This window comes from Peromyscus californicus, unplaced genomic scaffold (assembly GCF_007827085.1).
Source record: "Peromyscus californicus insignis strain IS unplaced genomic scaffold, ASM782708v3 Scaffold_10__1_contigs__length_136768540, whole genome shotgun sequence".
Classification (NCBI taxonomy): Eukaryota; Metazoa; Chordata; class Mammalia; order Rodentia; family Cricetidae; genus Peromyscus; species Peromyscus californicus.
In genome coordinates this window covers 133,109,907-133,137,708 of record NW_026294391.1, presented here as the reverse complement: position 1 = coordinate 133,137,708, position 27,802 = coordinate 133,109,907, and the positions used below count along the sequence as shown (strand labels likewise).

At 37.6% G+C, this 27,802-nt stretch overlaps 1 long non-coding RNA gene across 1 annotated transcript; it reads left to right on the top strand.

The window, feature by feature from the left end:
* Nucleotides 1-27,048, top strand: LOC128112201 (uncharacterized). The gene is made up of 4 exons (XR_008218910.1): nucleotides 1-1,382; nucleotides 6,121-6,236; nucleotides 9,476-9,611; nucleotides 19,493-27,048. It is a non-coding gene; the product is annotated as an uncharacterized LOC128112201 (long non-coding RNA).
* Nucleotides 27,049-27,802: the final 754 nt, after the last annotated feature.

The following is a 27,802-nucleotide window of genomic DNA, read 5'->3' as shown; positions in this document are numbered from 1 at the left end:
TTCAATTAGCTGCCTATACATGTCTTTGTGTTTGAGTCTCTATCAGTTTTCCACAAGAAATCATGACCAGGCCTAACATCAAATTTGAAGTCCCCAGGAAGAAGATGGGGCCCTACAACAACAACGATTCCACATGGACAATAATAATACCACTAAGGTGACAAAACTCATCTATAGATCAGCTTTGGACTACAAACTGCTCAGAGCAATTTTGACATGGCTAGCTAAGATGATCCAGTTTCACAGACTACTTGAATAAGGATTTGAGATAAGCCCTGTACTTTGGAATTATGCACAGACGGGACAACAAAGGATATAGCTACCTTTCCTAGAATTTGTCAATTAACCCAATTTTTTTTTTCAGAGTAAAGATGCCTTTGCCCATAACCAGCAGGAAGTCATTTTAAGAATACGATGCCCACATTCCCAAAGAGGTGGTGTGGGGTGGGTGGTTTTATGGTCTTTCAATGGGTTTGGGGTCTGGGATAATTTTCATTGTTTAGGAGCATTGGTTACAAGTTGTTGTTAAGGGTTAGGAAAAGGGCTAAGCAAAGGAGATCAGATTTAAATTTCTTGTTTAAAATATATATATAGAATAGAATAGAGGGAAGATTATTGAATCTGCTCTGAAAAGTAAAGAAAAGATATAGATACAATATAGATATAAAGATAGATTATTGAATCTACTTTTAAAAGACAATTACTAGTTTTAAATACTTTACAATGGGTTGGATTTTTGTATATTGTATACAAATTATATGTATTGAGATTGTTAGAAAATGCTGTATGTATTTTGTCTAATCTTGTTCAGAATATTGCACTTATACAGTTCATTTAACAATGTAATGCAATTTGCTAATCCTTAAATTATTGATATTATTACCAACTTTATATTAGGATATAAAGAACTGAAAGTTAGTAGACATTAGTTAGTTAGACATTACAAACCAACTGGGAGTCATATTAGGTATGTTTTCAAGGTAGAGCAGATATATTTTAGATAGACAGGTCATCTTCAAACTCTTCAGAGATCTGCAGAATGTGGCATTTAAAATGTTTTAATAACTTAGAAATTTTTTTCTTTTTTTATGACTATGAGACATGTCAGCTCCTGGCAGTACCAGTCTACTTCCAAGAAAATATGGGCATTGAGGAAACTGCATATGGAGTTAACTTTCATTGTGGCAAAAGTTAGCCACTGGACAACAAAGTATCCTCGAATTGACTGCTGACAAACAGAACAAAGTGGACAGACAGGACACGAAACAAAGGACTACTGATTCTTGCCAAGACAAGTGAGGTTGTCGTTTTAGCAACAGGCATACTCTGAGGCCAGGACAATATGGCACCATCCCTGAAGTGGCCTTCGCAATTCGGAAAAGGTACAGTGCCCTTTTCTTCTAAGGCAGCTGAACAGGCAGTGGACCGATGGCTTCTGATGTGCAGTGGAACAGCAGCTGAAACAGTTATTCTTGAAAGAATAACCAAGCTGACAGAGTCTAACCTCTCAATGGTAGAGTGGCATTTAATAAAAGATGAAGCCACCCACAAGCCAAGAAAAATTGACAAGCTAAATTCCAAAAACATCAACAATTTCCAGAATTTAAAATCCTGAATCATGACAGGACACTGGTGGAATACAAGTTTATCTGGTACATGGACTACTCTCACTGAATGTGAGATCAAACTGTAGGCCTTGTGTACATCCTATTTCACAAATGAGTCTGTCAGATATGCTAAGCCTATAGGTTGAAGATGATTCCCCAATCCTGCGGAGAAACCTCAGGTAACTGTCCAGGCAGCTGGCTGTTTCTGTCTACTCAGATTTTTTGAAGTTGCTGGTTTGCACTTCCTGTTTTACTGGGTAATATTATTTCCTTCTTGGGTCTCTGAGGGAGTTGAAGATAAATAACTACAGTTATACTTAGTTGAAGATTTGATAATTATAGTTATAGTTAAAGATTTAATAGTTATAGTTTTCCTTGTTAAAAATTTCAGGAAAGAAACTCACTAAAGAGGTGTAAGTGTATAAATTTGAAAGACATTATAAGATAGTTCTCTGTTAGTAATATAAGTTAGGATAGAATGTAAATCAAGTACATTTTGGACTTACCAAAATAGGACAGATAATGGAATATTTTCTCTGAGTTTGTCAAATGCAAATGGACTAGACATTGTTTAGGTATTTATTGCTTGTATATATTGTATATAGTTATTGTACTTATTGCATATAGTTTTTCTTATATTAGTTATAACTTTTTTTCCTTTTTTCTTTTAATTAGAATAGAAGGGGGAAATATGGTGATATTTTATTTGTGCTGAAATGTGATTTTATTTGTATGTTAATAAATAAAGTTGCCTGGAGATCAGAGGTCATAGCCATTAAGGAGAAGTCTGGCAGTGGTAGCACACACCCATAATCTGATCATATGCCAGGCAGAGTCTCTGTGTGTTTAAGGACACAGCCAAGCATGATGACACACGCCTTTAATCCCAGTACCAACCATAGAGACCTGGAGGTCTGTATAGACAGGCACGGACGAGGAAGTCATGTGGTTGGGTTTAGAGCCAATGAGAAGGCAGAACAGAAAGGCAATAAAAAGACAGGACACAGGAAGAAGGTCTCTCTCTCAGGGGAAGCGATGGCAGTGAGTGGTAAGCTAAAGGAAATCATGGCTCTTGCTCTGATCTCTTAGGCTTTAACTATGTATTTGACTCTGTGTTTCTTATTTACTAAGACCATTTATTTTTCATCTACATACATTTTCCCTTTGCTTATACCCATTCTTCTTATTTCATTCTACATTATTGGCACCACTGTTTGAAATTATGAATCTTTTCCTCTCTTATCCATCCATAGCTAAGTGATTCTTCTTAGTTCATCCTCATAAGTATCATTTGAGCCCATTTCTTTATTCCCATATTTACTGCATTCAAGCACCATTTTTCACCTAAACTACTGTAATAGCCTTCTACACACTTCTCATGGTCCATCCAACATAACATTAACAGTGTCATAAATCAAAAGCAGATCTCTTCAAGCTCTCACATAATTCACTACTTTTATCAATTGACAAATAAGCTAAGTAAATTGATGATACTAGTTTAGTTATAGGTAAGAGCTATGTCTAGGAGAAGTTTCCCTGGAAGGACCTTGGTACAATAGAGTCTGGTAACAGAACCAAAGTATCTCAGAGGTGAAGAGATGACCTTGTATTGAACCACCTTATTTTGAATATGTTTCTTAGAGGAGTTCTAGAGCTGCAAAACCTCAGTACAAAATGGACTAGAAGATAGTTATGATAAAAACCTCTATAGAAATTTTATATTTAATGTGGATCTGAATGTTTAGGAAGAAAGAATCTATGTTGACTGTGGAGTATCTTTTGTGCAGTTCTGCAAATGGCAGGTTTCTAAAAGAGACATTATTCTGTGACCCAAGTGCTTCTCTGGCCACAGGAAATTTGACAGGGGTCTTCATCTCTCTATCTGACATATTCCCAAAATAGAGTATTCTTCCCAAGGATTTGGCAAAGAAAGAGAAGGAAAGGAGTTGAGAGGTAGTGTAGTCTCATTCTGTTGCCAAGTATAGCCTGGAACTCATAGTAATTCTGTATCTACATACAAAGTACTACAATTATAGGTGTACCCCACCATACCCATCATCCAAAGATATTTTATATCCTACATTCACCTTTATTCTCAAGACTCTTGCATAAGGCTATCCTTTTGAGAAGAATCCTATTGAGCACACATCACCCCTGTTTCCAAGTAAAGCATTTTCATACAGAGAGGCTTCAGTGCATATAATTCATGCTACTAAATGGCCACAGGGTCAAATCTTGTAAAGTAAATGCAAAGACAGAATATAAGGACCAATAACACTTCTCCCTACAAACTGTGTAGACATGGTAGGCATATAAGTGCCACCATTAGTGTCTTTCATAAGCAAGAGTTTGCAGTTTAAGTGAAATGAGTACACTGAAGTAAAATCCTCTGGCTATTGTTCTTTTAAGGATCCACATCACTTCTTAAAGTGAGACTGAACTTCCTAGGTAGCCCAAAGACAATGCCTTAAAAGAAAAGAATGATAATTTCTGACCAGCACAGGATTCCTTTAATGGGAAACCCTTGCTTCAGGGCTCAATTTTAGAGTGCCTAAGAGTTTATCAGATACACATTGAGCAGGAGATCCTCCTTAACAAGTCCTGTCCCTTTTTTTCACAGATAGTCCCCATAAAATTACTTGCACTCCTACATCTCTATAGCCTAGTGCCTGGTCCTTCGAGTCCTCATATAATTCAATCATGTATTTTCAATGTAACCAAATTCACAAGAAACTGATGTCTTCATTGACCTTGCCACTACACCCACCTCCACCTCTAAATGAGCCCATCTCCAGCCAAGGTGATTGCACAAGAAAAATAGTGAAAGCTTAAAAAATTATATTTCTGTACTAATTACTATACTCAGCCAATTTGTGTTTTTTAAAGTATTTTTAAAATTCCATTATTTAGGCATTGTTGATAGGACAGATAGTTAACAAAGTGAAACCTCCAGGGATCTTAAAATTGAGGTTGGTTACAAAAAAGCAATAAGTAGAATGCAACACTAAGAAATGGATTCTGCATACAAAACTGTGCTTTTTGTCTTGTATAATATCAACAATTCCAATGGATTTTCAGGATCCAGCTCAGCATTGTGTCCTAGAAGAGTATCTTAGTCTAGGAGGCTGTTATGAGTAGCTGCATTCTCTACTACAGTGTCTATAGAATGACCAATTCTATATAAAAATAAAACAATGAAATGAACACATAAAAATGTGCAATTAACCTAAAAAAATGTGATATCTCTAGATCTCATCATGTCTGCTGGATCCAAAGGCCTTCCAAAATATCTTCAGTGGTAAATGGAGCCCTCTAGACCACCGAAAGTCAAAATTTTTCTAGCCTCCTTATTTGTTTATTTGGTTTGTTTTTTACTTACAATCTTACTCTAAAAGAAACTTTCAGTTCAGCAATGTATGAGCAACCTGGCTGTCATACCTGTTAAATTATTGATCATCAGGATTGATGGTTGATCTAGGTTAATCTAGCTCCCTCAATACTCCATACGCATCCCTCCAGAAGCTGTACACTTGGTGGAAAAAGACAACCTAGGAGAAGGAGGGGGAGCATTAATACTGTTATTATCATTAATTTGTTAATGAGGTGCACTCCCCAGCTAGAATAGCCAAACAAGGTCTCAAGAAGCTCACAGTTATGGTAAAAGAGGGAGAGCTTCTAGGGTTAGATGAACCTAATTGTTCAAGTCATCTATTGTGGGGCATACATGGGCTGCAAAGAGGGTGCCAAGAGAAAGTTAGACAAATAGAGCTTATGCTTTAAGCTCTTTTCACTGAGAGTAGATACAAATGGTGCTAGAGGAAGTTAGTTTAAGCTGTTTATGCAGAGAATAGATACAAAGGACGGCTAAGAGGAAGTTAGCTTGGGTTGTTTGTATGGAGAATAGAGACAAATGGTGAGGAAGGAGTTAGCTCAAGTTATTTATGCTAAGATAAGATACTAAAAACAGGAGATGATGTCAGTGCATAAACAATTTGCAAATAGGATGACCTTTAAAGTGATTGGTCAGTTCCTTCACCTCCTCCTAAGGTTCTGAAGTTTTTGCTATAAAAGAGGCTTACTGCCTAACAATAAATGAGTTCTTGCTTGACTTGACTCCCCACTGCATCTGATTGTCTCCAGGTAAGAGGGAGGCTGGGGAACCGGTGAGTAGCCTTGGTTCCAGGCTACCTCTTCACAGGTGACCTAAGTTCCCGGTGGGGCACGTCCCCACAATCTATAGCCAACATATTACAGCAATGACAAGATAAGGTATTTGGTGACATTAACCTGCACATCCTGTGTTTCATTGGATTTTACTTAAGACCCTCTTCTACCTCCCATCAAAGATGCTAGACATGAGTCACCCATAGCTTTAGGAGAAGTTGTCAAAAGATAACTGGAGAATAAAGGTGTCAAAATCTTGACAACTGAGTGTTTCATAAACCAGAGGTTCAGGTGTAAGACAGAGAAGATTTGGGAGCATTTATAACCTAGTTTTCTCTTTCTGTCCCAGATTCCACAAAGTAAGGAGAAAAATGGCGAAAGACTGTGGAGAAAATAGTGAAGTCAGAGGGAATAAGAAACAAGCTTCACTAAAAAGAACTCCATCAGAGCCTGTGAGATGGCTAGGTGGGTAAGCTTGTCACCAAGCCTGATGACCAAAGTTGTATCCTTGGGGCCCACATGGTAGAATGAGAGAACTAACTCCCCCAAGTTGTCATCTGACTTCTACATGCACATGGTAGAAAGCACTCATGCACAACATGCCCCCACACATATATATGTACACACACAAAAAAAAATCTTTTAAATACCTATAGTATCCAGCAACAGACAGCTATATGCCATGAAGCCAATTGATCAAGTATGCAAAAGGAACAATGCCTGACCTTAACAGCTCAGTACTCTATGTTCCTCTTAACTCTTCAATGCCTGGACATAGTGAAATGGGAAAGAAATGCCTTAATAACTCCATAAATCAAGAATGATGAAATATACATTATTACAAATCCACTTTAAATCTCAATTGGCCATTGTTGTGGAGGTGACTATTCTATTGGAATTGTTATGTCATGTTTCTTCCATTCCCTGAAGTTACTCTGGTTGGACAACATGAAGTCATCTGTTACAGACTTTGTTCATTAAAACTTGGTTTTGAAAATGACTATTTCTATCCACATACTTGATACCTGAAATTTTTCAGGTCCACTTTTAAATTTGTTGTGGTCTCACATATTAGTCAGAGTCTCAACAGAAAATGTAACTTCCTCAGAATGGATAATTTAAGAAGTATTTAGTTGGAAAAGAATTTACTGAGATGGGGTCAGGATTTAAGAAAATCAATAAGATTCCCTGGGGATGGTAACTATTATCCTTATGTCTGAAGGGGCAAGAGAAAGCAGCAGTCACCAGAACACAGAAGATGATAGAGAGAGGGGCAATCAGATAGGATCTGTGCTGTGGAGCATAACAGATACATGGTGAGCTAGCACAGGTCAAGCCATAGAAATCCTAGTTTTTGACTTCACTTTCCTACAAACTCTATCCCCATTGGTCTCCTATTCAGAACAGTCTTTTGGTTGAATCCAACTGGAAGAAAGAGACCAAATGGACCAAGTGAAGCAATGTCTGCATATTAGAGAAAGTGGAAGACCTACAGAACCAATGGAAAGCAGTCAGGGCAAAAAATTTGATATGAGTTGTAAATACTTCCTGGAACTTCCTAGAGAGTGTTGCACCCTGAAGAGTCTACCTGTGGATTATCCAATACTAGATGGCCAGTCCTGAAACCATATACATACAAGTAATATTATATGGGCTAAACAGATTGTATTTATATATTTAGGAGTGTGTGTTATGTGTGTATGTGTGTGTGTGTGTGTGTGTGTGTGTGTGTGTGTGTGTGTGTGTAACAACAATTAAAGAAAAAAAGAAAATGAAATTGAGAGGGAGATGGGGCTACATGATAGCGATTGGATGGAAGAAAGGGAATATGGAAATTATGTAATTTTATTTTGCTGTGGGATGGTCTTTCTGTAGGCTGTGACTATGTGCTACTACCATTGGTTAATAAAGAAGCTATTCTGGCCTATGGCAAGGCAGAATTGAGCCAGGTGGGAAATCCAAGCAGAGAGACAAGGAGAAGAAAGGCAGTATCAGGGAGACACCATCAAGTTACCCAATGAGCAACATGCCAGCAGACCGGTAATGCCATATACATGGCCACATGGCAATACATAGATTAATAGAAATGGGTTAATTTAAGAAGAAAGATCTAGTTAATAATAAGCCTGAGCCATAGACAAAACAGTTTGTATTTAATGCTAAGCCACTGAGTGATTATTTTATAAAAATGGCTGCTGCCCAGGTGAACCAGGCAGGACCGGGTGGGATGAAGAAATTTCAATCTACAATATTTTAATTTCAAAAACAGAAGAAATTTAAAAATAAATAAAAGAATTTTGATTATATACCTATAAACTTTCATAACAAAAAGAAGTCCCAAGTAAGTATAATTTGATTTTGCCCATTTCAAGGGATTCCACAGCTCTGGTGAGTACTTTATAGTGTACTTGGAAGTTACATTGATTCAAACTTAAGCCCTCAGTTCTAGTAAGCTGTTCATAAGAATACACATCTTTTTTTTATTCCTAGTTCCTTAACTGTTTTCCTATCACATTTCCAGTAACTTAGAGATCCCAGAGCAAAGATGATACCTTTACTTAACTAGAAGTGAGCCAATTATGTTCATTCTTTACTAGGGTCAGCTCAATCTGAGCTACAGTACAGAGTCTGAGTAGCAGAGCTGTGAAGGAGAAGCAAGCATAAAATGTAAGGATGGCCATGTGATAGTGGGTTGCCTAGCAACACTGGCTGGGAGGCTTTCCTTCCACAGCTTCTTAATAGAGCAGCAGAAAGACATGAAGAGGAGGGGGGAAGTAGAAACAGAAAGGGAGACAGAGTAAAATATGGAGTCAGACGAAGGCAAGCAAAGAGGAAGGTTCATAAGCAAGAAAAGAAGAAAGAATGGGAACAAATATAAGGAAGGAGATCAGGGAATGAAATGAGCTCAGTTGAAGGAAAAATGAAGAGAAGCAAAGGCTGAACAGAGAGCCATTCAGAGAAGAGAGAGTGGTTGATGGAGGAAGGGAGTTGATAGCAGGAGTGGCCTCTCCTCCATGACCCCCTCACTGATGGCTACTACCCAAAGAAAGTAGCCCAATTTCATCTCATAATTGTCAATAATTTGTCTCATACATCAAATCATCAGTGGTAGCAGCACAACCAGGAATTCTTTATTAAGCAATACTGGGTTCACAGCACTGCCTATCCCAGCAAAGATCCTCTTATATAATAACCACAGTGATGACTCAGCCCTGGAGCACAGCTCTTTACAGCTGATATCTCTTGGGACTCTTACTGCAGCTCTGTGAGAGGTAGGCAATGTAGGAATCAGCGTGACTTTAATTCTACACATGAAGAAACTGAAGCTTTGAGAACAGGAGTGGTGCACAGGAGACCTCTTGATTAGGTGAGGTCCAGTGTTTATACCTGGGGCTCTGGAGCACATCACACAGGGCTGTGGCTCGAGTGCCTGGACTTGATGATGGCACACTAAGTGTGGTGGACCTGCAGACAGGAAAGACAGGCTCAGCCACCTACTGAGGTGGAGGCTGAAGAGCTATTACAAAGTCTCAAGCCAGAAGGAGGAATCTTCTCTCATCTTATCCCCTCCATAATGTGCAAATGTGTGCATCTGTGCCTCCCTGAGCAGACTTTAATTGACCCAGGTGTGCAGTCAGCTTCTAGAAACTTCATGAGATATTGCTGGCACCCATCATAAGAAAACCTTACCTCTCTAATTTCAGAACAATCATTAGTGCTTGAAAAAGACCTCTTTGACAGGATAAAGGATATTCAAGAGGTGGGAGCAATTTGTTTTGAGGACCATAGGGGCTGCAGGATCAGGCAGAGAAGAGTTGAAAGCTCAGTACAAGGGAACAGGTAAGTGGTTCCTCTTCCTTCTCATGTGTCTCCAGTGCATGAAGGGTGGGATGAAGTAGAAATGAGCTCAAGTCCTCTGTGTAGCACCAATCTTCTCTCCTCCATCCCCCTGTCTGGTCCACCCTGTATTTGCTGATAGAATAAATTCCCCAAAATGCAGTTCACCTGCTCAGCACCCCTCAATTATTTCTCTGTTCATTATAGGATTTGTCTTATCTCCCTGGCATGAAAGAGTCACCCAATGTTGCATAAACTTCCCTTTTCAACTTAATATCTGCACATATATCAGTTTAAGCCCAAGCATCCAACAAACTGAGCTACTTTCTGACTCTCAAACACACCATTCCCATTTACATCTTTTCTCTAGATATACCATCTCTCCCAATTTCCAATCAAAGGATATTCTCCACAGAGCATTTGGTCAACATGGCTAAACTATTACATTTCCCAAATATCCCTTTCCCTTATGTCATCTTAAGCCACATGAGTGATTCTTGTGGAAGATTTAGAAGTCAAGAAAAAAGCATTGACCAATGTTACCTATCTGTTAACTCAACATTTGCCACTATCTACCCTACAGACATATGCTTCTAACATTATTTCTCTAATTATTTGGTTTCTTTTCAAAGTATATATAGTGATATTTTATTTGTACTAAAATGTTATTTGTATGTTAATAAATAAAGTTGCCCGGGGGTCAGAGCTATTAGCAAGCCATAGGAAAGCTGGGTGGTGGTAGTGCATGCCTTTAATCCCAGCACTTGGTAGGCAGAGCTAGGTAGATCTCTGTGTGTTCAAGGATACAGCCAGCATTGGAGACACACGCCTTTAATCTCAATACCAACCATAGAAGACCTGGAGGTCTGTACAGGCAGGCAGTGACGAGGCAGTCATGTGGTTGGGTTTACAACCAATGAGAAGGCAGAACAGAAAGTCTATATAAAGACAAAAACACAGGAAGTAGGTCTCTTGGCTGAAGAGGCTAGCTGCAGCAGATGGGTAAGGCTCTTAGCTCTGATGTCTTGGCTTTCCTCTTTGCATTGGTTCTGTGTTTCTTATTTAATAAGATGGTTGGATACATCTACAAGGATATCTTTCACCTTATAAAGTGTATCACCAGCATAAAGAACATTTTCCAGATACTCAGACCCTAAGATTGTGTCAAGTCCTAACATCCAGCATAGTAAGATGAATGATTTTATGTGGAATTTCCCTAAACTCTGGAAGAGTGAAAGTCTTGGGCTGAAAGGAGGTGGTCTGGACTCTAACTGCAACTCTGTGGCTAGGGAGCTGGAGGAATTGGACCAAGAAGCATCCTCTTTCTGAGACTTGAGAGGGAAAGAAGATGTTTCTAGGGGAATGGGAGGTGGGAAGAGAGAGAGTAGTAGAATATATGTGACGTGAAAGCAAAATGAGGGAAAGTACCTATGGAGGAAGTGAGTTGGGGAAGAGGGATGAAGAACAACAGTTTCCCCTTCTGTTTTTTGTTTTTTAGTTTAGTATACAAATGAATGGGTTTCACTGGGGGCACTTTCACACCTGAATTCATTATATTTTGTGTTTCTTCATCTCTCTTCCCCAACTGCTAGAAAATTCCTATTTTCACACTTAGAAATTATGTTCTCAGTGAGAATTTCAATACTTCCTCATGCATCTTCTAGGGAAAGGTTGATTTCTCTACACAATCCATTCTAAGATGTTCTCTAGGACCATGACTCAATCTTTTCAAGGGACTTGGTTGAAAAATTGCCTTTCATTCCTTGGCCCTTAGAGTAGAACTGGGAGAATAAAAGGGAGGTGAGGTAGTGGAATGATCAAAAGCAGCTTTTCATGGGGGTCAAGAATCATATGACAATACTAAAGTTAGACCTGAAGAATCACTTTTATCTAAGCTACCTATTTTCAGATGTTTACAACTTCAAAGAATAAAAATAAACACATATTTTAGAATTCTAAGAGGTCAGAATTCTCAGACAATGGAGTTTTGTTAAGTATGCACATACCATTCTTGTACAGAAGATATAGTCCAATGCTATGACTCACATATCTTACAGTGAGATTGATTTTGCAGTGTGAAATTTAACTTTTTAAATCTAAGCAATGGATCGTGTTTGTTTATTTATTAGATAATATGGAGCCACTGAACTCATTTCCAAACTTTTAAGCTAAAATTCCTGCTGGAGACTCACATGTTGGAAGTTTGGTTGCCAGTTGATCTAGCTTTTGGAAAGAAATTGAGTCATGAGTCCTCTAACTTCATCAATGAATTAACTCACTGATGGATTTATAACTGTTGTTGGTTGTTTTTTTACTCTTTACTCTTTTGGCTTTTTGCTCTTTTGGGTGGCCCACCACCCAGCTCCCAAATAAATCACACACGGGAGGCTTATTCTTAATTATAAATGTCCTGCCTTAGCTTGGCTTGCTTCTTTCCAGCTTTTATCCCATCTACCTTTTGCATCTGAGTTTTTACCTTTCTCATTTCTGTATATCTTTTCTTTCCTTCTTATTCTGTGTCTGGCTGTGTGGCTGGGTGGTTGGCCACTGGAGACCTCCTCTCCTCCTTTTTACATTCCTTGATCTTTTCTCTTTCTCTCCTTCTATTTGTTCTCTCTGCCTGACAGCCCCACCCATCCTTTTTCCTGCCTTGCTATTGGCCATTTAGCTCTTTATTAGACCATCAGGTGTTTTAGACAGGCACAGTAACACAGCTTCACAGAGTTAAACAAATGCAACATAAAAGAATGCAACACATCTTCGCATCATTAAACAAATGTTCCACAGCATAAACAAATATAACACACCTTAAAATAATATTCCACAACACATAATATGATAGTATTATGAATTGATACAAATATTAGGAAGTAGAGCCTGATTGGTTGAAGTAAGTCACTGGTGGTATGCCTTTAAAGGGTTTGCCTTGTTCTTGGATGCTTCCTCCCTCATCTCTGCTTCCTATCTATGATGAGGTGAGTAGCTTCTTCATCCACATGCTCCCATTGTATTCTTTATCCTCACTTTTAGCCAAAGCAAGGGAGTCAATCAACCATGTACTGAAACTGTGAACCAAAATATCCTCTGTCCCTTAGTATGTTTTCTCAGGTATTATACCACAGCAACCACAACTTAATGAACACAAGAATCTATGTATAAAATGAGTTTCAAACCATTATCTCATCCACTCAAGAGGCACATACAAATTGGTTCCTCTCTTGTCCTCATCCAAAATCTTTAATTTATTGATTTTTTATTTTATAATTTAATTTAATTTTATATATCAACCACGGATTCCCTTGTCCTCCCTCCTCCCTGCCGACTAGTCTCACAACCTAAACTTAAATTTGATCATTGTATTACAAGTTCTATAATACAGAGAAAGCATATAGAGGATTAGAAACACCAGATCATTACTGAATCTCCTTGAATCTGAAACATGGCTACAGAGAGAGGTAGATGGCACAGAAAGTCACAGGTGTATAACAGGTAAAATGCACAATTACTGAAATTTAGATTTCTAAAAGAAATAAAGGAGCCTAACACTGGGTACTATGCAATACAGTAGGGAAAGAAGGAAATCCCCCTCAGTAGAATTGGCAGTAAAGGTAGAAAGGAAAGCCTCAGTGAACACCAGGGATATAGATTCTGTCAATCTGTAAAATTGCATTTTAAGGTGAGAGATATGCTGTCAGCACTCCCAAGTAAACTGTAAAATGAGAAGCCTGGGAAAGGTGAAGTATTCCATCCTCCATTGTCTCAGCAAGGACAAAATATTGATTGGTCTTCTTTGCACTCTGTTTTCTTTTTAGTTCCTATACTATTGTCTTTCATTCCTTTATCCTTTATCTTTTATTTCTCTTATCTTCAAAGACATATCTACCTAACAGATGCACAAATAAGAGTAGAGAGACTCAGAAACATGACAAAATAAGGCAATATGATTCCTTAAAAAGTGTTTAATGCTTCAATAGCAAAATCAAATCATATGAAAATAGGGGCTGGGGAGATGGCACTGTGGGTAAAGTGTTTGCTTCACACATCTGAGGACCTGAGTTTGGATATCCAGAATACAAATAAAAGCTGGGCATGGAAGTAGGTACCTGTAACTCCAGCACTGGGAAGTAGAGACAAGAGGCCCCTGGAGACTTGAAATGCCAGATAAAAATTTCAAAAGCCAAATTTTAAAAAATTATATTAAAGTGGATAAACAAATGAATAAAGTGAAGCAAAAACAAGACTTCAATAAGAAATTCATCAAAGAGCTAGAGACTGAAAATTTGAAATCTTGGAAATTAAAAACTCAATAAATCAAATTTAAAGTTTAAGTGATAATCACCAGTAAAATAGATGAGTCAGAAGAAATAATATCACAGATTTAAGACAAAGTTGAGGTACTACCACAAACAAAACATAGGCAATTATATCTAACAGACATTATAAACCAAGTGGACCTAACAGATATTTACAGAACATTTCACCGAAACACAAAAGAATATATCTTCTTCTCTGTACCTCATGGAACCTTCTTCAAAATTGACCACATACTGGGACACAAAGCAAGTCTCAACAGATACAAGAAAATTGGAATAACCCCCTGCATCATATCAGACCACCACAGTTTAAAGCTGGATTTCAAAAACAACAGAAACAACAGAAAACTTGCAAACTTATGGAAACTGAACAACTCTCTACTGAATGAAAACTGGGTAAAGACAGAAATAAAGAAATTAAAAACTTTCTAGGATTTGGCCAGGCAATAGTGGCACACACCTTTAATACCAGCACTCAGGAGGTAGAGCTGGGCAGATCTCTGTGAGTTCAAGGCCAGCTTGGTCTATAAAGCAAGCTCTAGGACAGGCAGCAAAACTACATGGAGAAACCCTATCTCAAAAAAACAAAAAAACAAAACAAACAAACAAAAAAAAACTTTCTAGAATTCAATGAAAATAAATGCACAACATACTCAAACTTATGGAACACAATTGCTGGGGATGTCTTTTTGTATGCTGTGATTGTGTTACTCTGATTGACTGATAAATAGAACACTGACTGGCCAGTAGCCAGGCCGGAAGTATACTATAGGCGGCACAGGCAGAGAGGAGAATTCTAGGAAGTGGAAGGCTGAGTCAGGAGACACTGCCAGCCACTGCCATGAGAAGCAAAAGTAAAGTACCAGTAAGCCACAAGCCACCTGGCAAAGTATAGATTAATAGAAATGGGTTAATTTAAGATATAAGAACTAGATAGCAAGAAGCCTGCCACAGCCATACAGTTTATAAATAATGTAAGTCTCTGTGTGTTTACTTGGGTCTGAGTGGCTGCAGGAGCTGGGTGGACACAGAAAAACTCCAGCTACACACAATGAAAGCAGTACTAAGAGGAAAGTTCAAAGCACTAAGTGCCTTCATAAAAAAAAACTGGAGATATCTTGTACTAGCAATATAATGGCATACCTGAAACTTCTAAAACAAAATAATCACACATAAAAGAAGCAGATGGCAAGAAATAAACTCAGGACTGAAATTAATAAAATAGAAACAAACAAACAAGAAATAATAGAAAGATCAATAAAACAAAGAGTTAGTTCTTTCAGAAAATCAGTAAGATTAACAAACCCTTATCCAAACTAACTAAAAGGTGGAGAGAAAATACCCAAATTAACAAAATCAGAAAAAAAAGGGAACATAAAAACAGACACTAAAGAAATCTAAAGAATCATAAGGACATACTTTAAACCTGTATTCCACTTATATGTTTGTCTTTCTGGGTCTTGGTTACCTCACTCAGGGTGAGTTTTTTCTAGTTCCAACTTCCCAAAGATGTATTGATGGTTCAATATACAAAAATCAGTGAATGTAATTTACAGCTATAAGAATACTTTGATATGATAAACAACTGATACAATGAGCATATAAAAACTAGTAGCTTTTCTATATTCTAGTAATGAACTCATTGAAAAAGAGATCAGAAAAGAAATCTCATTCACAATAGTCTCAAAATATTAAAAAGAAAAACACTTAGACATAAACTTAACCAAAGATACTAAAGACATTTAAAATAACAACTGTTAAGTACTAAAGAAAGAAATTGTAGAAGATAGAAAGATTGCATGTGTTCAAGGATTTGCAAAATGAATATTGTTAACATAGGCATAATGGAGGCTAGGGAGATATAAGAGATATGTCAGTGGTTAAAAGCACTTGCTGTTTTTGCAGAGGACCTGGGTTTGGTTCCAAGAATCTACATGCTAAACCTCAAAACTGCCTGTAACTCAGTTTTCTCAGTTTCAAGGGACACCCTCATCTGTTCTCCATAGGCACTGCCCACACACACAATACACATACAAACAAGCAGACAAATAACACATGCATGCACACATACATACATACATATGTACATACAAATTTTAAATGGCCATATTACAAAAAGCAATTTGCAGATTTAATGTTTTTGTGTGACAAGACTTTTCCTGGGGAAGTGCAACACACAAATCTACTACCCTAGATAGGGATCCTACAACAGACCAAAGTACAGATACCACTGAAGTCCAACTTGGTGAACCAATGAGTTTTATTGGGGTTACATAAAGGAATATGGGTAAAGGGCTACTTAGAGAACAGAAATGACTCAAAGACAGCTGTATCACCAAAGCCCACCCCAGCATGGGTGACAGATCACAAAAGCTGGGAACTTGAAGCATATGACACACCCTACAGGTAGCTCAACAGGATGGAGAGTATCCTTTCCAAGTGACTCAGTTGGTCTAAACCTCTTCCTAGCAGCTCAGCTGGTTTCAGAGTCTTCCTTGCAGCTTGGCTTGACTGAGAGTGACCCTCAGCTATCTTTAGTACTTACTCTGGGAGGGAAGGGTCTAGTGAATCTGGTTAAGTTTCAAGGACTTCCTGGAGTTATTTTGAGTTGTTTACCAGCTGCTTTAAGAAGCTTCCCTATGAGATGGAATGTTTCAATCTCAGAGGAAACTGCTGCACAACAAATGGAATTCTCATCAAAATTTTAGTGATATTCTTCACAGAAGTAAGGAAATACTCCATATTTACATGGTCTCACAAAAGACCCCAAATAGCTAAAACTATCCTAAGGAAAAAGAGTAATGAAGGTACCATAACACCTGAATTCCAACTACACTTCAGAGCCTTGGTAACAAAAAATAGTATGGCACTTGCAAAAACAAAGACATAGAATGATGGAATGTAATAATAGACCTAGAAATTAACCCATACATCTATAGCCATCTGATTATCAATAAAATAACTCAGTAACATACTTTAGAGAAAAGGCAGACTCATTAATGAAGAATGGAGCTAGGAAAATTAGATATCCACTGAAAAGAAATGAAACCTGATCCCTATCTCCCACCTTGTACAGAATTTAAAAAAGCTTCTTCAGCACAAAACAAGTTATTACCAAAGTGAAGAGATAGTCTACAGAATGGGAGAAAAGTACTTTCTATCGATTCACCTAATAGGGATTAATTTCCATAATATTTTTAAATGAGAAAATTAACTATTCAAAGAGTAAACAATCTGGTCAAAAATGGGCATGAAATGAAATGACACTTTTCAAATGGTCAATAATTATATGGAAGGAATGCTTCACATCTTCATCCAACAGTAAAATGCTACATTGAGATTCAGAATGATTATTATTCACTTTCCTCCCCTTCCATGTTCGTTGTTCATTTCATAGTGAAATCCCCTTGAACAAGACCTTATTTCATTTTGCCTCTTTGGGGCTTCAGCAAGATGTAAAGTAAGATGCTTTCTCAAAACAAAACAACAACGAAAAACAAAAACAAAAATTTTCTGAGGCATTGAGTCATTCAAAGTTCAACTTCACTAGGATGTAATTCTCTTCTACTCTATCCCAAGTGAACTATAACAGTTATTCCTGCAGCTTGACTTTGACTAGTTCTTGCCTGATATTTTTCATTTCCATTATACCCTTTTTTTTCTCCCATTTCCCTATCTTTACATCACAAATTCATTCTTCATGCTATTGCCAAATTAAAGTTCCTAAGACTTGGCCCTCACCATGAAAAATTCATATAAGTAAACTTTGTAGAACTGAATGCAGATAATAAATAAGCTTGGTGTTTTAGTTGTGGTTTCTACCACTGTAATGAAACACCATGACCAAAAGTTGGGAGTGAAAGGGTTTATTTGACTTACATTTTCACATTGCTGTTCATCACTAAAGGAAGTCAGGACGGGAACTCAAGTGGGACAGGATCCTAGAGGGAGGAGCTGATTGATGCAGAGGCCACATAGGGGAGCTGTTTACTACTGACTTGCTTCCCATGACTTGCCCCGACCACCTTCTTATAGAACCTAGGACCGGAAGCCCAGGGATGGCACCACCCACATGGGCTGAGCCCTCCCCCACTGATCACTACATGAGAAAATTCCTCACAACTGGATCTCCTAAAGGCATTTCCTCAACAGAGGCTCCTTTCTCTCTGATAACTCTATCTTGTGTCAAGTTGACACACAAAGCCAGCCAGTACAACTGGCATCCAAGATACAAAATGATCTCAATAGCTTGGTATGCCTAGTAGTGTCAACTCATTTTGTTGTCCTCAAACTGGTTATGCCATTCCCCTGGATTCTGTCCACCATCATTAGTGAAGTCCATGATTTCTTTTCTTTTCTTTCTTTCCTTCCTTCCTTCCTTCCTTCCTTCCTTTCTTTCTTTTTAGTTGAAAAGACACACTTATTAAGGCTTATCTGATTCTTATGAAATACAATTCTCATTTATTCTTCAGGATACTACATTAACCAAAATGTTGCTGATTAGATTATAAGAAGGCTTGTTTGTCCATTCAGTTTGTTAATACATATGGAGTTAAACATGCACTGACTATATGCCAAGCCCCATTCTATATACTAGAGATATAGCAATAAGCAGAACAACAAAGACAACTGACAGTTTGAGAAGACTAATGTGAGAAAAACAGAACAGAAAATATGTACTCAACAGTCTCATCTTTGTCCCTATTGGGGCTGTGAAAGGATCTGGAACTCTAAGTAGGGAATCTCCCTGCTGGGCTGAATGTAAACTGAGAGGAAGACAAAAGACATTTCCAGATGCTGTGTTTTATGTCAAAAAGTTCTTTGCAACTACAAGAACATAACTGCAGAAAGGAATGAAAGAAAATTTAGAAAGTGGGCTCTGTGATCAGCTCTTACATTGAATTTCCCTGCTTTATGCTCTGGGTCTGTGAGAGTCAGCTGATTCTCCTGTTTCCTTTTGGTCTTCCCCTCTTCAAGAATGAAATGGGCAGGCAGCAATGTGTGAAAAAAAATGAGTAGGATTTTAATTGCATTGGAGGAGTAATTCAAACAGGCTGGCCACCACACAAGAGTGACAACCAAAACAAGATATATGGCTCAAATTCTTCATGATAGAGGAACACCAGCTGAAAGGTTGCTAGCAAGTATTACAGCTCTAGATTCCCAGCAGGCCTCAGGATGCCAACCAAGAACAATTATTCCTGGAATATGTCCACAAAGAGCAGATTTTAGGAGCAGTTGATATCTGCTCCGAAACAGTAGTCAGTTCCTGAAGCAATAGTTTGTTCCCTGTCAGCAAATGGAGCACAGAGTTTTAGAATCCAGTACAGCCACTGTATGTATGGTAGGTGTCAAGGCAGGAACAATCTTCCTCCTCTTCCTTCTCCTGAGTGGTCTACTGATTCTGAAGATTGATTGCCTATGCAATGGGTTATAGGTAGGCCTAAATTGGCTGGATGTTTGTAAGTGGGGTATAGAGTGAGAACCAGATCTGTGAAATCTGGAGGAGAGAGGGAGAGCTAAACCCACCAAAGACTTATTAATCAACAAAATGTCTCTGTTTCCCTTCAGGTCACAGTGGTTTAAGGAAGAGAGAACTACCATCGAAGGGCAGCAGGTCAGTTTGAGTCTGAGTGTTTGAGTCTGTTTCTACTGCAAGTAGTCTTCTGTGTTTCTAGTTGTCGCTTTCCTCACCTAGGTCTATGTGATTATAAACTGTCCTATTTGCATGCCATAAAATGCAGCCCATTGCTTGCTTTGTTTATACAGGGCCCAAGAGAATCCTTATTACAAAGGCTGTCTCAGCAGCAAATAGAATGATTCCAAATGCAGAAGCTAGACAGATAATAATTGAATCTTTACCTTTTGAGAATGTGAATGCAGCATGCAAAAGAATAATCTGGCCATTAAAGGCATGATTAGTACCCTTGGAGGATTGGATCAAGGACACGATTAATATTGAGTCTCATGACCATGATGATAAGTGGATAGGAGAGGTTATATCAAAAGCTTTGAGGAAAGATGGCAGATGTTTTGGTTGTGGTAAACAAGGTCATTTGAAAAGGGAATGTAAACAGGGTGTTCCTAGAAAGAATGTTTATTCAAGGAACAATGACAATAGAATGCCCCTCCCTTCTGGAGTATGCAGAAAGTGTTGTAAGGGTAAATATTGGACCAACAAATGTAGATCAAGAAGGGATAGACAAGGTAATCCTTTGCCTCTGACCTCAGGAAACTCCCAAAGGGACCTCATGCAAGTCCCCACAGCAAATTCAGTTCAGACCTTTCCTGCCATCATAGAAAAAAAAAACACTTGTCAGATCAATTAAATAACCAAATGCCTTTTGGAATAAACCAGGCTGCTTGGGGTGATAGAACAGCTGTAGCAGAGAGAACAGGAAATTCAGGAGAAACCATAAGGCAAATTTTCTATACATGAACAAAGTCAAAAACTTCTATACTAGAACAAAGACAAAACTTAACAGGAATAAATGGTGTTCTCTCAGAAGGTTTGGTAGATATAGGTGCAGATGTTACAATAATTGCACCAGAATCTTGGCATCCAAATTGGCCTCTCCAGGAGATAAATGTTCAGATTTTAGGGATTGAAATATTATCTCAAGTGAAACAGAGTGCAAGATGGGTCAAATATATAGGGCCAGAAGGACAGAAAGGAAAATTAAAGCCATATGTGGCTAACATAGCTATGAACCTGTGGGGTCGAGACTTGATGCAACAAAGGAATACTCAGATTAATATCCCTCCAATCTCAGAAACAAAACATAGCACATGTTTCTGAGAGAAATATTAGAAGGCATTATTCTGAGTGGTCACCAGCCATCCATATTATAAAAGAACAGGGCACAACAACTGATGATCTCCCAAAGACACCAACAGCTCTACCTTTAAAATGGTTAACAGACAAGCCTGTATGGGTTCAGCAATGGCCTTTAACAACAGAGAAACTTGAGGCTTTAGAAGAGCTGGTAGAAGAACAGTTAAATACTCAGCATATTGAAGAATCAAGCAGCCCTTGGAATTCTCCTGTATTTGTTATTCAAAAGAAATCTGGTAAATGGACAATGGTAACAGACCTTAGAGCAATTAACAAAGTAATTCAGCCAATGGGCTCTCTACAATCTGGAATTCCTTTGCCTACTATGTTACCAAAAGGATGGCCTCTCATAGTTATTGATTTAAAAGACTGTTTCTTTTCAATACCCTTACAAGAAAAAGACAGAGAAAGATTTGCTTTCACAGTGCCTACTTATAATAATTCTCAACCAGTTAAGAGATATCAATAAGGGTTCTCCCACAGGGAATGTTGAATAGCCCAACTCTGTGCCAATATTTTGTACAACAGCCATTGGAAGTAATACAATAAAAAATTCCTAAATCTGTAATTTATCATTATATTGACAATATTTTATAAGCTGATTCAAATGCAGATACTTTAGAAAGAATATTTGAAGAAGTAAAGACAATTTTGGCTTGTTGAGGATTACAAATTGCTCCTGAAAAGATACAAAGAGGAGAGTCTATTAGTTATTTAGGATACAAAGTAGGTCTACAAAAAACTAGACCTCAAAAGGTATAAATTAGGAGAGATCAATTACAGACTTTTAATGATGTTCAAAGATTATTTGGAGACATTTCCAATCTACAAACTATTGTTGGGGTAAAAAATGATGAACTGAGTAAATTGTTCAAAACCTTAGAAGGTGACAAGGACTTAAATAGTCCAAGAGAATTATCAGGTGAAGCTGAGAGAGAATTGGCCTTGGGGGAAAAGAAAGTACAGGAAGGATATGTGGATCATGGGGATCTAAAGCTTAATTGCATTTTGGTTATTTTACCCTCTAGGCATTCTCCTACAGGAATTTTAATTCAGAGGAAGATATTATATTGGAATGGATATTTCTACCAAATAAATAAAATAAAAAATTAAAAACTTATGTGGAAAAGATCTCTGGCTTGATTTTAAAAGGAAAATTAAGACTTCATCAGTTAGCAGGAATAGACCCAGAAGAAATTGTTGTATCTTTAACTAAGGAGGATATTGACAAGTTATGGGCAGAAAGCTAACATTGGTAAAGAGCTTGCAGTAATCTTTTGGAAGAAATTAACAGCAAATATCCCAAAAGCAATAGAATTGAACTTATAAAGAGAGCTGGTTGGATTTTGCCTCAAATTGTACGGGAAACACCCATATCTGGAGCTTGTACATTTTATACAGATGCCAACAAACAAGGAAAGGCAGGTTACAAATCAGAAAATTTAAGTAAAGTGGTTCAAAATCCATATAATTTGGTTCAAAAATTGGAATTGTATGCTATTCTGTTGGTATTAATGGATTTTTCAGAACCTCTCAACATAGTTACTGATTCTCAGTATGCTGAAAGAGTGATATTACATATCAAGACTGAATAACTTATCCCTGATGAGTCAGAATTAACTTCACTATTTATTCAGTTACAAGATACAATCTGGAACAGGAAGCATCCCTTATATATAACTCACATCCAATCCCATACGGGTCTGTCAGGCCCTCTAGCACAAGGTTATGATGAGACTGATAAATTATTGATAGGAAATGTACTGGAGGCATCAGAATTTCATTAAAAACATTGTGTCAATAGTAAAGGTTTAAAAAAGGATTTTTTCATAACCTAGCAACAAGCCAAGGAAATTGTAAGGAAATGTCCTACTTGTTCGTTTTATAATCAGACTCCATTACCAGCAGGATGTAATGCAAAGGGTACTCAGAGGAATGAAATCTGGCAGATGGATGTGTTTCACTTTGCAGAATTTAGAAAATTGAAATATGTACACCACACCATTGATACTTACTCAGGATTTCAATAGGCAACTGTTTTGAGCTCTGAAAAAGCTGATTCTGTAATCACTCATTTGCTAGAAGTTATGGACATTACAGGTATGCCTGCACAAATTAAAACTGACAGTGCTCCAGCATATGTCTCTGGTAAAATGAAATAGTTTTTTGCTCATTACAATATAAAGCATATTACAAGTATACCACATAATCCTACAGGCCAAGCAGTTATAGAAAGATCAAACAGAACTCTAAAGGATATGCTAAATAAACAGAAAGGCATAACAAAACCCCCAGAAATAGACTGCATAATGCTTTATTAACTTTGAATTTTCTCAGTGCTAATGAGAAAGGAACAACAGCTGCAGAGAGACATTGGATAATAGAAAAAAAACTACAGGATTAAATCAGCCTATATAATTTAAGGATGTGCTGACCTCAGAATGGAAACCAGGATATGTGTTACTTTGGGAACAAGGTTTTGCTTTTGTTTCTACAGGAGAAGATAAGCTGTGGGTACCATCAAAATTGATAAAGAGAGTCCTCTTAATTAGAAGAGGTTATAGTTCTTCAACTAGCATGACCATCCAATTTAACCTAACTTATACCATTAACACATGTCTTTTCATTTAATCAGATATAACTTGCCAAAAGGGAACCTCCCCAAAATTAGTCTTGGGGAAAGGTTTTTGTTTTTGTCTTTTAGGAGAATGAAGGCTAAGGAATTTGAAGAACACTGGACAAATGAGACATCTGAAGAAAAAGGACAAATCATCTAGAAAAAAAAAGTCCCAAGAAAAATTGGTATATCACATAAAATTTTTTGTCTTCCTAAATGTTTTTTTTCTACTCTTCTCTAAAGACAATTAACACAAATGTTCTTTTTGTAGTCCCAGTTCAATTAAAAAGTAAAGCTGGCTTTGGAGTTGGAGAATGGCTCTCTCCTTCTTTAAACCCAAGTATGTTGTTAAAAGAAAAATGCAAAATCTCTGTATCATGCCAGAAGAAAAGAGCCATCTTCTGATGTAAGACAGAAGAAAACGAAAAAAATTAAGGGACTATTGTATTGCTACTAATCTCAATTCTTTGGTTCTATTTTGATTCTTTACACTTTTATAAGGTATGAATTTTAGATCAAAATTTATAAGATTAATATATGTATATATTTTAAACTTTTGTTATGATATTAATGGTCATATAGAGTACTGACTAATTCTAGAACAAAAGGCTTCAGTTAGCTGCCTATACATGTCTTTGTGTTTGAGTCTCTATCAGTTTTCTGCAGGGAATCATGACCAGGCCTATCATTGAATTTGAAGTCTCCAGAAAGATGATGGGACCCTACAAGGATGATTCCACATGGACAATAATTATACCACTAAGCTGACAAACATCACCTACAGATCAGCTTTGGACTACAAACTGCTCAGAACAATTACAAGTTGGCTAGCTGATATGATCCAGTTTCACAGACTACTTGAACGAAGACTTGAGATAAGACCTGAACTTTGGCATTATGCAGAGACTGGACAACAAATGATAGAGCAACCTTTCCTAGAACTTGACAATTAACCCAAGATTTTTCTTTCAGAATCCCCTAAAGATGCCTTCACCTACAACTAGCAATAAGCAATTTTAAGAACCCAATGCCCACATTCCCAAAGAGGTGGTGTGGGATGGGTGGTTTTTGGTCGTTCAATGGGTTTTTCATTTGGGATAATTTTCATTGTTCTGGAGGGTTGGTTACAAGTTGTTGTTAATGGTTAGGAAAAGGGCTAAACAAAGGAGATTAGATTTAAGGTTCTTGTTTGAAAAAAAAAGAAGATATAAAGAAATGATAGAATATAGGGTAGATTATTGAATCTACTCTGAAAAGAAAAGAGAGGATATAGATATGATAGAGATAAAAAGGTAGATTATGGTGATATTTTATTTGTATTAAAATGTTATTTGTATGTTAATAAATAAAGTTGCCCGGGGGTCAGAGCTATTAGCAAGCCATAGGAAAGCAGGGCAGTGGTAGCGTACGCTTGTAATTCTAGCACTTGGTAGGCAGAGCTGGGTAAGTCTCTGTGTGTTCAGGGATACAGCCATTATTGGATACACATGCTTTTAATCTTAATACCAATCATGGAAAACCTGGAGGCCTATACAGACTGGCCGTGAGGAGGCGGTCATGTGGTTGGGTTTACAACCAATGAGAAGGCAGGACAGGAACTCTATATAAAGACTTTAACACAGGGGTAGCTCTGGTTCGGAGAGGTAGGACCACCGCAGGAGGAAGGGTAAGGTTTTGGCTCTTAGCTCTGACCTCTTGGCTTTCTTCTTTGCATTGGTTCTGTGTTTCTTATTTAATAAGAAGGTTGGATACATCTACAGTAGATTATTGAATCTACTTTTAAAAGACAATTACTAGTGTTGAATACTTTACATTGGATTAGATTTTGTATATTGTATACAAATTATGTGCATTGAGATTGATATTGTTAGAAAATGCTGTATGCATTTTTTCTAATCTTGTTCAGAATATTGTACTTATTCAGTTCATTTAACAATGTAATGCAATTTGCTAATCCTTGAATGTTATTATTACCAACTATTAGGATATAAAGAAATGAAAGTTAGTAGTTAGACATTACAATCAAAATTTTAGTCATATTAGGTATGTTTTCAAGGCTAAGCAGAGATATATTTTAGACAGACAGGTCATCTTCAAACCCTTCAGAGATCTACAGAATGTGGCATTTAAAATATTTTAATAACTTAGATTTTTTATGACTATGGGACATGTCAGCTCCTGGCAGCACCAATCTACTTCAGAGAAGATATGGACATTGAAGAAACTGCATAGGAAATTAACTTTTATTATGGCAAAAGTTAGCCATTGGGCAACAAAATGCCCTTGCCTTGACTGCTGACAAACAGGACAAAATGGACAGACAGGACACAAAACAAAGGACTGCCAATCCTTGCCAAGACAAGTGTGGTTGTGGCTTTAGCAACAGGCATCCTCTGAGGCCAGGACAATATGTCACCATTGTTGAAGTGGCCTTTGCAATCTGAAAAAGGTACAATGCCCCTTTCTTCAAAGGCAACTGAACAGGCAGTGGACCAATGGCTTCTGGAATCTAACCTCTCCATAGTAGACTGGCATTTAATAAAAGAGTTGAAGCCAGCCACAAGCTGAGAAGAATGGACATCTGAATTCCAAAAACACCAACAATTTCCAGAATTTAAAATCCTGAATCAGGACACTGGTGGAATGCAAGTTTATCTGGTACATGGACTACTCTCACCAATTGTGAGGTTGAATTGTAGGCCTTGTGTACATCCTACTTCACAAATGAGTCTGTCAGATATACTAAGCCTATAGGCTGAAGATGATGCCCCAACATTGCGGAGAAACCTCGAGTGACTGTCCAGGCAGCTGGCTGTTTCTGTCAACTCACATTTTTTGGAAGCTGCTTGTTTGCACTTCCTGTTTTACTAGGTAATATTATTTCCTTCTTAGGTCTCTTAGGGAGTTGAAGATTAGATAGTTATAGTTAGTTGAAGATTAGATAGTTACAGTTATAGTTTTCCTTGTTAAGAATTTCAGAAAAGAAACTAAAGAGGTGTAAAGTGTATAAATTTGAAAGACATTATAAGATAGTTCTCTGTTAGTAATATGTTAGGATAGAAAGTGATTCAGGTACATTTTGGATTTACCAAAATAGGATAGATAATGGAATATTATCTCTGTTTGTCAAATGCAAATGGACTAGACATTGTTAAGGTATTTATTGCTTGTATATACTGTATATAGTTATTGTACTTATTGTATATAGTTTTTATTATATTAGTTATTACTTTTTATTTTTTATTAGAAAAAGGGGGTAATATGGTGATATTTTATTTGTCCTGAAATGGGTTATTTTATTTGTATGTTAATAAATAAAGTTTGCCTGGAGATCAAAAGTCATAGTCAGCCATAATCAGAAGTCTGGCGGTGGTAGCACATGCCCTTATTCTGATCACATGGCAAGCAGAGTCTCTGTGTGTTCAAAGACACAGCCAAGCATGGTGACACACACTTTTAATCCCAATGCTAACCATAGAGACCTGGAGGTCTGTATAGACAGGCAGTGATGAAGAAGTGATGTGGCTGGGCTTAGAGCCAATGAGAAGGCAGAACAGGAAGGCAATAAAGGCAAAGGTTAGACAGGAAGAGGATCTCTTGGGAAGCTATGGTGATGTGGTGAGCTAAGGTTAGTTGGCAGCTATTGCTCTGATCTCTAAGGCTTTAACCTCTGTATTTGGCTCTGTATTTATTATTTAATAAGACTGTTTAGAAATTTGTCTACAAGGTCATAGAAAACTGGATCACTATTTGAACTGCACTCCACAAATTTTGTTATTTGGTGTCCTAATTGTTTTTTAGTTCAAATATTTTTAAACTCTTTTAACTGTGTGGATTAAAAAAAAGACAGTGTTAGTCAGTAGCCCAGGTGGCTTTGAACTCACAGCAATCCTCCTGCTTCAGCCTCCTGCAGGCTGGGATAACAGCCATGAGCCACAATGCCCAATTTCTTTAGTCAGAAGTTTTCCTGTGTCCTACCTGCCCCCTGCCCCCTGTGGTTCAAACAAATCTCTCTCACCCATGGTCCGTGGTCCTGCAGCTCAGACCCAAGTAAACACACAGAAGCTTATATTATTTACAAACTGTATGGCCTAATGGTTCAGGCTTCTTGCTAGCTGTTCTTATATCTTAAATTAACCCATTTCTATTCATCTATGTCTTGCCATGTGTTCCGTGGCTTACCGGTCTCCTAGCATGCTGTTTCTTCAGCAGCAGGCTGGCATCTCTTTCATTCTGACTTTCTTTCCATATATCTGCCTAGATTTCCTGCCTGCCTCAAAACTGCCTTGCTATAGGTCAATGCAGTTTTATTTAGCAACCAATCAGAGCAACATATATTCACAGTATACAGAAAGATGTCCCCCAGCAAATTTCCTGTGTTATTTTGAATGCACTTTCTTTTCAAGCATGTAGGAATTTGTGTAGTTGG